Consider the following 11621-nt stretch of genomic DNA (forward strand, 5'->3'; position numbering starts at 1 on the left):
AAAATTGCAATATTTCCAGAATCTATCACATTGCCTTAGTACATCTCCATATCAATGGTGTTTCCAAGGGATGGAGAGAAGTAGACCATCTCCATATCAATAGGTGATTACAAAGGGAGAGAAAATGCATATCTCTGGACTAGAGAGGTATGTTGGGGCCCTTTTTTGCATCTGGGTCACAAGAGACATGGGTGAGCAGAAGTACATGACTGCTTGCAAGAAATAGATGGGTTTCTCCCACTTTATTTCTCTGTTTGACTGATTTCGGCTTCAAAGGATATTTGCTCGGGGGTGGGAACATATTATCCCCCTGGAGTTACACCTGGTGGTAATTGGAAGGACCTCTGAACCTGAAATCTGTCTTCATGGGTGCAACGCTTGGGCAGAATGCCCCTAGAGATGGTGGGGTGTTACCCAGAAACAGCCCCTGTGGATGGTAGGGAGGCCCTGGTGGCTGCTGTGGTGGGGGCTGATAACTCACCCTTCCCTCCAGCAGTGCTGAATGGTGCAGTTTCATCTATTAAAACCCCATCTGTGGGACTTTCACTCAGGAAACCCTAGTGGCAAATTGGTCTGGGGTAAAGCACCTCCTAGATGGATGGGGCCCTTCCCCAGAACTGGAGAAGAGTGGAGATACTGGAAGCTGTGAAATTAGCCCTCCATGAGACAGAAGACAGCTTAGAGGCCCTGAGTGGCCATGTGGCAGCCAGGATTGTGGTATGTTTTTTTTGTGAGATAGTGAAAAAGGTTATTGCAGAGACAGACACACTTCAGAATTGCATGGAGGAGCTGAGCAATGACCTATGGAGTGCTGTTAAGAAGGAGAGACAGTGATTGAGAAGACAGGTTGTGCTCCTGAGAGATACATTAGTGCAAGGGAGGAGGTGCCAGAAGAATCTGCATTGCAGGAGCCTGTGGGGGAGGTAGAAACAATAAGAGCACAAAAGAAATATGAGGTACAACAGAAAGGAGAGGTGCAAAGGGCCTGCGAAGGTCTCAGGGGATAGATGTGGGTTGATTGATAAAGGTGGAGGTAGTGAAAGAAAAACCTGATGGGCAGCCCAATAGGATCTTGTTAGAACTGTAGCACCAATTAAAGTCACAGCAGCAGTTCTAGCTGCTGAGGTCCAGGACACAAGAGCCAGAGACAGAACCCTATGTCCAGTCTGTGTCCCTGCAATACTTCCTGAGTGACAGTACTCAGGCTCTCCCTGGACCCTCAGTCCCATAGGAGGATTATTGGGTGTTCCAGTTTGAGGGATAGTTCAACATCCCCACCTTGGGGAACATGATGGGTACCATAGGCCACATGTAGAATTAGCAGTGAATGTACAACATGTCCTTGCACTGGAGGACACAAGAGCTGAATGTTCTCTGATTTATGGCAACCCTAAGCATTTACCTGGGCCCCCTGCTATGATAGATAGCTATGGGGGTAAGGTAATTAGATTGTTGAAAACCCAAATCCCATTGGGAATAGGGCATATACCCCCAAAGGAATATATTGTGTACATTTCTCCCATCCCTAAATATATTTTGGGGACAGATATCCTGTAGGGCCTGTGGTTACAGACCACTACAGATTAGTTCAGACAGAGGGTACAGGTGGTATAGGCAGTTCTGAGGGGACATCCTTAGCACCTTCCTGTAGCTCTGCCTGTACCTAGGTGGGTGACAAATACTAAAAAGTATAAATTGCCTGGGGGATACAAGGAAATTAGAGAAACTCTTTAGGTGTTGGAGAAGTTGGGTATCATAAAGCCAACTCATAGTCTTTTAATTCCCTGGTGTTACCTATGAGACAGCCAAGTAGCTTCTGGCATATGACTCTGGATTACAGGAAATTGAATAAAGTCACACCCCCTTTGCATGCTGCTGTCCCCTCTATAACATCCCTTATGGACACCCTCATTCATGAACTACGGACATATCACTATGTTGTGGACCTTGCTGATGCTTTCTTCTCTATTGACATAACAAAGGAAAGTCGGGAACAGTTTGCTTTCACATGGGAAGGCCTGCAGTGGACATTCATCCTCATTCCACAGGGATACCTCTACAGTCCCACCATTTTTCATGGACTTGTAGCACAGGACTTGACCACATGGAAGGAATTGCAAATGGTGCAGCTGTGTCCCTACATTAATGATATCATGCTCATGTCTGATTCTCCAGAAGATTCAGAAGGGGCAGTTCCTGTACTGCTGCAACATCTACAGGAGAAAGGATGGGCTGTGGACAGCACCAAGGCTGAGGGATCTGGTTTTTCTGTGGAGTGCTTGGGTGTTGTCTGGTCAGGTAAAACTAAAGTTATCCCAGAAGCAGTCATAGACAAGGTCCATGATTTCCCTAACCCCTACCACTGTTTCAGTATTGCAATAATTTTGGGGCCTTTGGGGCTACTGGATAGTGTTTATACCACACTCGGCACAAATTCTGAAGCTCTTATACCAGTTGGTATGAAAGGGCATCAGGTGAGACTGGGATAAGACATGTGCATCTGCTTTTACTGCTGTTAAGCAAGCAGTCAAGGTCATACAGACCTTGAGGTTAATGGACTCATCAAGGCCCAGTGAGATAGATGTTCATGTAACTGAAGATGGTTATGGGGGGTCTTTGGTAGCAGCAGGAATGGATATGCCAACCTACTGGATTCTGGTCACAACTATGGATAGGAGCAGAGGTCTGTTACACCTTGACAGAGAAGCAACTGGCTGCTGTGTACCAAGCCTGGCTGGCTACAGAGCCCATCACCAGAACAGCTCTGACCAAGGTAATAACCTCCCATTCCATCACAGGGTGGGTGTGAGACTTGACCCAAAGGCCACAGAGTGGCATGACACAGACACCTACACTGGCCAAATGGTGCGATATTTGCAGCAGTGTAGTGCCCTCTCCACCAGGCCCTTAAGTGGAGAATTCCAACACTTACTGGGGTCAGTGACATATACCAGTGTAAAGCAGGAAGAACTTGATTTTGAGCGATTTGTAGTCAAGAGTCCTTATCAGGAGGGAAAAGCCCCTATACCTGAAGATGTTTTGTATACAGACAGCTCCAGTCATAGAAAGTCCCTGAAGTGGAGGGCTATAGCTTTCCATCCTAAGACTGAGATAATATGGATGGAAGATGGAGAGGGGAAAAGAATTTGGGCTGAGTTGTAGGCAGTAGGGCTTGTGATCACCTAGGAGCTCTCTTCTATAGTTGTCTGCACTGACAGTTGGGCTGTCTATCAGGGCTTGATCCTGTAGCTTACTGACATGGTACCAGGCCAAGTGGATGGTTGGTCACCAGCACCTTTGGGGGCAATAGTTGTGATAAGACCTATAAGTCTCTGTCAGACTAAAACAGTTATATCATGTGACTGGCCATTTGCCTTTGGTCCCCAGGGAATGATGAAGCAGACACATTGGCCCAGGTGCTTTAGAAGGAAAGCCTACTTCTGATGTGGCCCAGTGTTTACATTAACATTTGTTGCACACAGGGCAAAAAACAATGTGGGCCCTAGCCAGTCGGTGGGACTTGCCATAACCTTTGAAGAAGTCAGCAGAGCCCAGAAAGAGTGACTTGTGTGCTCTAAGAGGGACTTACAGTGAGTCCCACAGCAACATAGGACAATAGTAAAGGGGCCAATACTCCTTGGCAGGTGGCAGATAGACTGTATTGGGCCTCTGCCCATATCAAAAGGATATTGGTATGCCATGACTTGATTGGACACAGCTACTGGCCTGTTGATTGCTTTTCTTACATATTATGCAGATCCACAAATGACCAAAAGAGGCCTGGAGTGTCTCTTTGCAGCTTCTATAGCCAGTTGCAGGTGACTGAGAGCCATCAAGGCACCCACTTTACTGGACATGCATTACAGGAATGTGTGCAGCAATAGGAATATAGTGGAAGTTTTATGCACCATATAACCCTACCATGGAAGGCATGATAGAAAAGTACAATGGTTTGTTGAAATCTGGCCTGAAGTCAGACACCAACAGTCTACAGGGCTGCTGAGTTCATTTATGGGCAGTGCTACAGCATTTGAATGAGAAGCCCCCAAAATGAGCCTTGAGCCCTGTGGATATGCTAACACACCTTGCTCTCTCTCCTATACAATTGTATGTACAAACCAAAGAGGAGTTACTGAAGCCGGGATACGGCCAGCAGAGCAACAACATTCTGCTGCCAGCCCCAACTTCACTAAACCCTGGAGACTGTTGAGTGGATGTAGCCCTGAACATTTCAACACATGGTCCAGTGATGGCTGGCCTTTCTGGCACTTTGGGGAAAACGTCTGGAATCTGGCCTACTGTTCGTTCCTGGAGTAACAGCAGAGTTTCCCCCGGAGATCACAATAGTGTATCCAAAACATCTGGGAGGTAAGAACATCTTACAGGGAAGTTTTGTTTTATCATTATTGCCAGTGTATGTACCTCTCATAGCCCTATATATTGATTGATCTGTAACTTCCACAGGGAGGGGGCTGAAGTTCTGGTATATTAGACCAGGATGAGATCCCATTCCTGCCACTGTCCATCATAGGACCACTCTCTTGCATGCATCCTACCTGATGGGCAATATTTGCCTATGCTGGTGTCATTAAAACATGCATTTTATCACCCTTAAGGTTATTTTTTTCTATAGACCCTGTAGCCTAGACCCACCTCTGGCTGTAGCTGGCATAATGAGCACATTGAACTCCCTACCCTTTCAGCTACTGGCCAGCCACCTGTGAAATGCGTGAGCTATGGATTTTATCTGCATAGGGTTTTGAACCTAACTGAATCCTCCGGCTTGAGGATTATCATAATTTTATTGAAGTTGTTATTGTATGTTATTAGTCTGTTTACACTGTTTCAGTCTACTCACACAGGGGCCATTGTGGAAGATGAAAAGGATGTAGATTGTGAGGCAAGATTACTGGAGGGGTGGGCTGTGGGTAAAATTGAAATATTTCCAGAATCTCTTCCCTTGCCTTAGAGCATCTCCATATCAATAGGTGTTTCCAAGGGGTGGAGAGAAGTAGTCCATTTCGTATCAGTAGGTTATTACAAGTGTCAGGGCAGCTAGGGTATATCAAGACCAGAGAGGTTTGGTCTGGTCCCTTTTTACAGCCAGGTCATGAGGAACACATGTGAGCAGAAGTAGATAACTGCTTATAAAGAATAAACAGATTTTTCCCACTTTATTTCTCCCTTTCACTGATTTTGGCTTCAAAGGTTATTTGCTACAGGCTGGAAACATATTTTCTCTGGAATTACAGTGATTCTTACAACTTTTACTTGGCATCTGATGTGAGGACAGTGTTATGAAGGACTTTGCCCATAACTTGTAAGTTGTGCATTGATTATGGGTAGGTAGTCTTTGAATTGAGATATAGGATAACCAACTGGTATCAGGTATTTAGTATGAGAATACTCTCAGGAAATCAGAAGTTGGATACCATCCACACTCTCAGAATGATTGCTGATGCTTTGCTATTATTTGCTAGTTTAGTTACTTTTCTGAAGTAGTTCTGTAAAATTTGTAGCCTTTTTTGCATGTGGCCAATAAAATCTCTGCTTAATTAACAATGGCCAGCTAATAATTGTACATATATTTTTCTAAAATACTTGGAAACAATGCAACTCCCACTTTTTTTTTTTTTTTTGCAAAGGATTTATGTGTGTGTGCTAAGGTATGCCTTTAGCACTGAGGCAGTTTACAACTCCACCTTGTCCTTCCCTTTTGTCCAGAGCCTTTAGATTAAATGGAAGTTAAAATTTACCTCTTTCTCTCATGAAAGAGAACCTCTCATGAAAGGCCGTCTTGTGTATTCACATGTCCCTTGGCTTCCTAGGAATACTCTGTGTTTTCAAAGTCTCTGAAGTCTTCTTATTACTCAGTTTTTCCTTATCAGCTTTTTGTTATCCCCCAACTATTATACCAACTATTATCTACAACTTCAGGCACTCACAAAGTTAAACAATTGTCTATAATGTTGACCACAATTGCCCAAGGGGAAAATACGTTTCACACTGAGTGGACTCCATATCAGGTCAAATACAGATAGCCTTCCAAATTTCATAACCTGAGGATCCATTGGGTAGGTCACACATGATAATTTTGGGGAATGAGTCTTTACAGTATATCCAACCGTATTCTTTCCCTTCCCACTGGTAGGGTACTAGGTTTTATTTTGATTGAAGGTTATTTTCACAGCTACTGTGAAGTTGGAGAGTGGAGGATGGAACCACGATATGTTAAAATACACAAAGTTTGCTGTTTTCCTTGAAATTCAACACTTTTTTCTTGAATTAAGTCTGTCCTTATTTCTGGAAGCATTTGGTTATTTTTGAGAGTTCTGAAAATCTTAACTATTTTTTTTTTACAATTTCCTCATTAGTTTTATGGAAAAGAAAATTTTAGGAGGGTGTTACTGTGCCATTTTCCCTGACATTTCTCCATTCCAATTTTAAAAAATATGTTTGTGCTTTAAAATTCTTTGAGCAAATTTATTATTGAGTCTTTCATTTTTTTCTTTGGTAAGTGCAACCTCTAGGCACACTAGAGAACAGTTTCTTTTGATAGTTTTTTTTTTTTCCCAGGTATGGGTCATATTTTCCTGTTTCTTTGTATGTCTCATAATATTTTGCTGAAAACTGGATATTTTAGGTAGTACATTGTAACAACTCTTGATTTCAACTTTCATCCCTTGAATGTTAATGATATATCTGTTTACAACTTTGTTGTTATTTTTCTGTTTCTTGAGGATTTTTGTTTTGTAGTAACTTAGAGATTTTGACAATTTTGTTTAGTGTTAAAATTTTTTTGTTTGTTTTGCTGGAGGGAATAATGATTCCCTATCTCTACTCTATTATTGTTGGGTGTGCCTTCCACCCCACCTCCCCCATCTGGCTAATTTCTATTTGTCTTTCAATACCACCTTCCCTGAGTCACTTCCTTGAGTCTCTTGTAGCCTAGGAGAGATGTCTAACCTGCTTATTTCCATGGTATCCCATGTGTTGCTTTGTTTAACCTTTATCAGTTTTTATTAAAAGTTTCTATTGATGCATTTGTCTCTACCATTAACTGTAAACTTCTTGTGGGCAGAAACTGTATCTTATTTTTCTCTTTGTCTGCAATGTAAAGCAGTGTCCAGCACTCAATAAATGTCTGTAAAATGTTTATTAATATTCATATAGTGAAATCTTTTTGTCTTCATGTGTGTGCTGTTTCTGCAATTAGACTGAAAGCTACTGTGAGTAAAAATCAAGTTTCATTTTTTTAGCTTTTCACAGAAATTTGTGAGATGCTACATATGCAATTGATGTTAAAATATCAACAGTTTAAATGACTACTTTAAGTATTTTTGCTATTTGTTTCATCCTAAAACATCATTAGATCTCTCAACTCCTTGCCTTCATACATTCATTAATTAATTTCTGAATCTGTGCCTGGATCAATCATGCCTACCTTCCCTTACTGATCAATTTTTTTTACATCTAATGCATTCCTGCTTCACTCTTCAACTTGGCTAGTTGCTGCACCTACATATTCCCTCTGACGGTGTGTCTGTATTATAGCACTTGCCATACTCTATCAAATTTCCTATTTACTTCATGCCGAAGAAGTAAATTTGCCTTTATATCTTCAGTAGCAGACACAGTGACTAATATAGAGTATGCATTCAAGAAAAGTTTTGAAATAAACAACAGTATATTCAACTAAAAGCTTATAAATACCTAAAATATTAATAAATTCAACCAAAATCTTAATCTCTTAAGGCAGAGACTGAACTCTTACATTTTATTTCTGTGGGAAATAACAGTAGCTTGGGTTATTAGAATCAAGTATTTTCTTATTAATTGAGATTACTTATTATTTTTATGCCTTATGAGTTTATTAACACTATCTCTAATATCTGCCCAAATGTTCTCATCTAATTATCTTCAATTATGTAGATACAGAAAGAGCATAGTTTATGTACATAATTTTAGTAATTAAAGATTTATTATTCTGCAAAAAAGTTAGATTTTTTTCAGCTGTTTTGTATATGTGTGACTGACATCAACTTACAGAATTCCAAAGTAAGAAATGCCGTATCAGATTTTAACCAAATAATAAGCCACAACCTTTAAAATAAAATAAAAGCAGGGCAAGTCAAAATTTGAAGTTTGATATTACAATTAAGTAGTATAAAACCTTGAGAAAAAAGTCATTCTATAGGAACCTTAATAGGAGGAGGATTATAAGAAGGAAACTATAGTCTCTTTTAACTTTTTGCCCTACTGAGAGCCTGAGCTCTGAAGTTTGATTGCTTAGTTTTAAAGAATTATTCTTCATTTGCTAGTCGCAGGATCTTAGGCAAATAACTTCATCTTTAAATGCGGATGAAGTAGTCTCCTTCCCTAAGTAATTTATGCCATATTAATTTGCATATCGGCAAGTAGCAGAGAAACAAACATGGTATGCTCTTATGCGCTTGAGAGTCTGATATCCCAAAGTGGTTGAATTCTTTTGTCCTTATTGTGCTCTCTCTCTCTGCATCTCCCTCATGGTGGCATGTTCTCTGGCAGGCATTGTGCTTAGAGTCAACTGATGGTATCAGTGTTAATCACATTATCAAGTCCATGCATAACCCCCAGGTCTTGTGAGCTTCCTTCCACAATGTGCTGCTGGGGATCACAGGGTGCTGCTCTGACAAGCTGGTACCTGAGTTAAGGGAATCCCTCTGTACAGTACAGAAGCTGTTCAGCCTTGTAAGTGTTCTGCCATTATTCTCCAAAATGGTCTGGAGATGTTTATAATAAACAATAGAAACAATATAAAAGACAAAATCCAATATTGCTCAAAGGCTATTTAGAAAAGAGCTTCAGTGGAGTGGGATTAAGGGTTGGAATCATAACAGCTCTTCCTTGTTTTTTGTTTTTGTTTTTGTCTAGAAGTTATTGGTCTAATAGTAGCACTCACCCTTCCACAGAAAAAGGAGAAGGAAGAAGAAAAAGGGAAGAAGGAGGAAGAAAAGAAGAAGGAAGGAAGGAAGGAAGGAAGGAGAAGGAAGGGAGGGAGGGAGGGAGGGAGGAGAAATGGTATGCTCACATAATATTCCTACCTATTTATACATGGAAAAGTTGCCTACTTGCCAAATTCTGAGTAAATAATGGAACACATTTGATGGCCACTCTTTAGAGAACAGATTTTCTTTTCTTCCAAACTAAATAACTTACTTCAATACTTCTAGTGAGCATGGATACATCTGAGACAGATAAGAACTATAGGCACTTTTACCCAGAAAAATGCATGTGTAGATACCCAGAAATTCATAATTCAATTCACATGGTCACAGGACCTCCTGAAGTCTAAACATCTTGCAGACTTACGTGGTGTATGTGTTGGTATGTAGCATGTATGCCATGCAGAGCACTATACAGGATGCATGTGCTGACCATTGTAATGAAAAATGAACAAATTAGGGACAGTGCTGACCTTGCAGCCTACTCTGAATAGAAGAGAAAGCCTTGGTTCAAGTGTCACTTCAGAGTCCTAAATAAATAGTGTTGACCACTTGTTGAAAACAGATAACAGCAATCATTGTAAGATTAAGCATTCCAAACACTTCCTGAGCTTTGACAAGGATATGGTGTTGCTGTGTGTATTAGCAGTGAAGGTGATCAGAATATACCACCCGACAGTATACCATTTGAGCAGAATGATTATTTTGACCTGAAGACACTTGAGAAATAGCAGATACAACAGAAACTCTGTTCTCTTCCTTCCTGCCTAAAAACAGGGAATAAATTCCCATTCCTAAAGGGGTCTCCCACTCAGTACCAGGAAGACAAGAACAGCTCTTAATCTAAAGGGATGGTTCTTTTATCTATCTATCTATCTATCTATCTATCTATCTATCTATCTATCTATCTATCTATCTATCTATCTATCTATCATCTATCTATCTATCATCTATCTATCTATCTATCTATCTATCTATCTATCTATCTATCATCTATTTATTTTTATTTTTTTATTAAAGTATCATTGATATACACTCTTATGAAGGTTCCAAAAGAAAAACAATGTGGTTATTACATTCACCCTTATTATCAAGTCCCTCCCCATACTCCATTGCAGTCACTGCCCATCAGTATAGTAGGATGCCACAGAGTCCCTATTTGCCTTCTCTGATCTACAGTCTTCCCTGTGACCCCAAACACACCATGTGCACCAATCATGATACCTTACAATCCCTTTCTCCCACCCTCCCCCACCCCTCCCCTTTGGTAACCACTAGTCCTTTCTTGGACCCTGTGAGTCTGCTGCTATTTTGTTCCTTCAGTTTTGCTTCACTGTTATACTCCACAAATGAGGGAAATAAGTTGGTATTTGTCTTTCACTGCCTGACTCATTTCACTGAGCATAATACCCTCTAGCACCATCCATGTTGTTGCAAATGGTAGGATTTGTTTCTTTCTTATGGCTGAATAGTATACCATTGAGTATATGAACCACCTCTTCTTTATCCATTCATCTACTGATGGACACTTAGGTTGCTTCCATATCTTGGCTACTGTAAATAGTGCTGCGGTAAACATAGGGGCACACATGTCTTTTTAAATCTGAGAAGTTGTTATCTTTGTAAATTCCTAGGAGTGCAATTACTGGGTCAAATGGCATTTCTATTTTTAGTTTCTTGAGGAACCTCCATATTGATTACCACAATGATTGAACTAGTTAACATTCCCACCAGGAGTATAGGATGGTTCCCCTTTCTCCTCATCCTCACCAGCATTTGTTGTTTCTAGTCTTTCCTATGTTGGGTATCCTAACTGGTGTGAGGTGATATCTCATTGTGGTTTTAACTGCATTTCCTCGATAATTAGTGATGTGGAGTATCTTTTCATGTTCCTGCTGGCCATCTGAATTTCTTCTTTGGAGAAGTGTCTGTTCAGATCCTCCGCCCATTCTTTTATAGGGTTATTTGCTTTTTGGGTGTTTAGGTGTGCGAGTTCTTTATATATTTTGAATGTTAGCCCCTTGTCAGATATGTCATTTACAAATATATTCTCCCTTACTGTATGATGCCTTTTTGTTCTGCTGATGGTGTCATTTTCTGTACAGAAGCTTTTAAACATGATGTAGTCCCATTTGTTCATTTTTTATTGTTTTCCTTGCTTGAGGAGATGTGCTCAGGAAAAAGTTGATCATGTTTATAGTCAATAGATTTTTGCCTTTGTTTTCTTGTAAGAGTTTTATGGTTTCATGACTAACATTCAGGTCTTTGATCCATTTGGAGTTTACTTTTGTATATGTGGTTAGAAAATAATCCAGTTTCATTCTCTTGCATGCAGCTGTCCAGTTTTGCCAAAACCAGCCTTTGAAGAGGCTGTCATTTCCCCATTGTATATCCATGGCTCCTTTATCATATATTGATTGACCATATATGCTTGGGTTTATATCTGGACTCTCTATAGTCTGTTCCATTGGTCTATGGGCCTGTTCTTGTGCCAGTACCAAATTGTCTTGATTAGTGTGGCTTTGTAGTAGAGCATGAAGTTGGTGAGCATAATCGCCCCCACTTCATTCCTCCATCTCAGAATTGCCTTGGCTATTTGGGGTCTTTTGTGGTTCCATATGAATTTTAGAACTATTT

Source organism: Manis javanica, chromosome 2 (assembly GCF_040802235.1).
Source record: "Manis javanica isolate MJ-LG chromosome 2, MJ_LKY, whole genome shotgun sequence".
Lineage (NCBI taxonomy): Eukaryota > Metazoa > Chordata > Mammalia > Pholidota > Manidae > Manis > Manis javanica.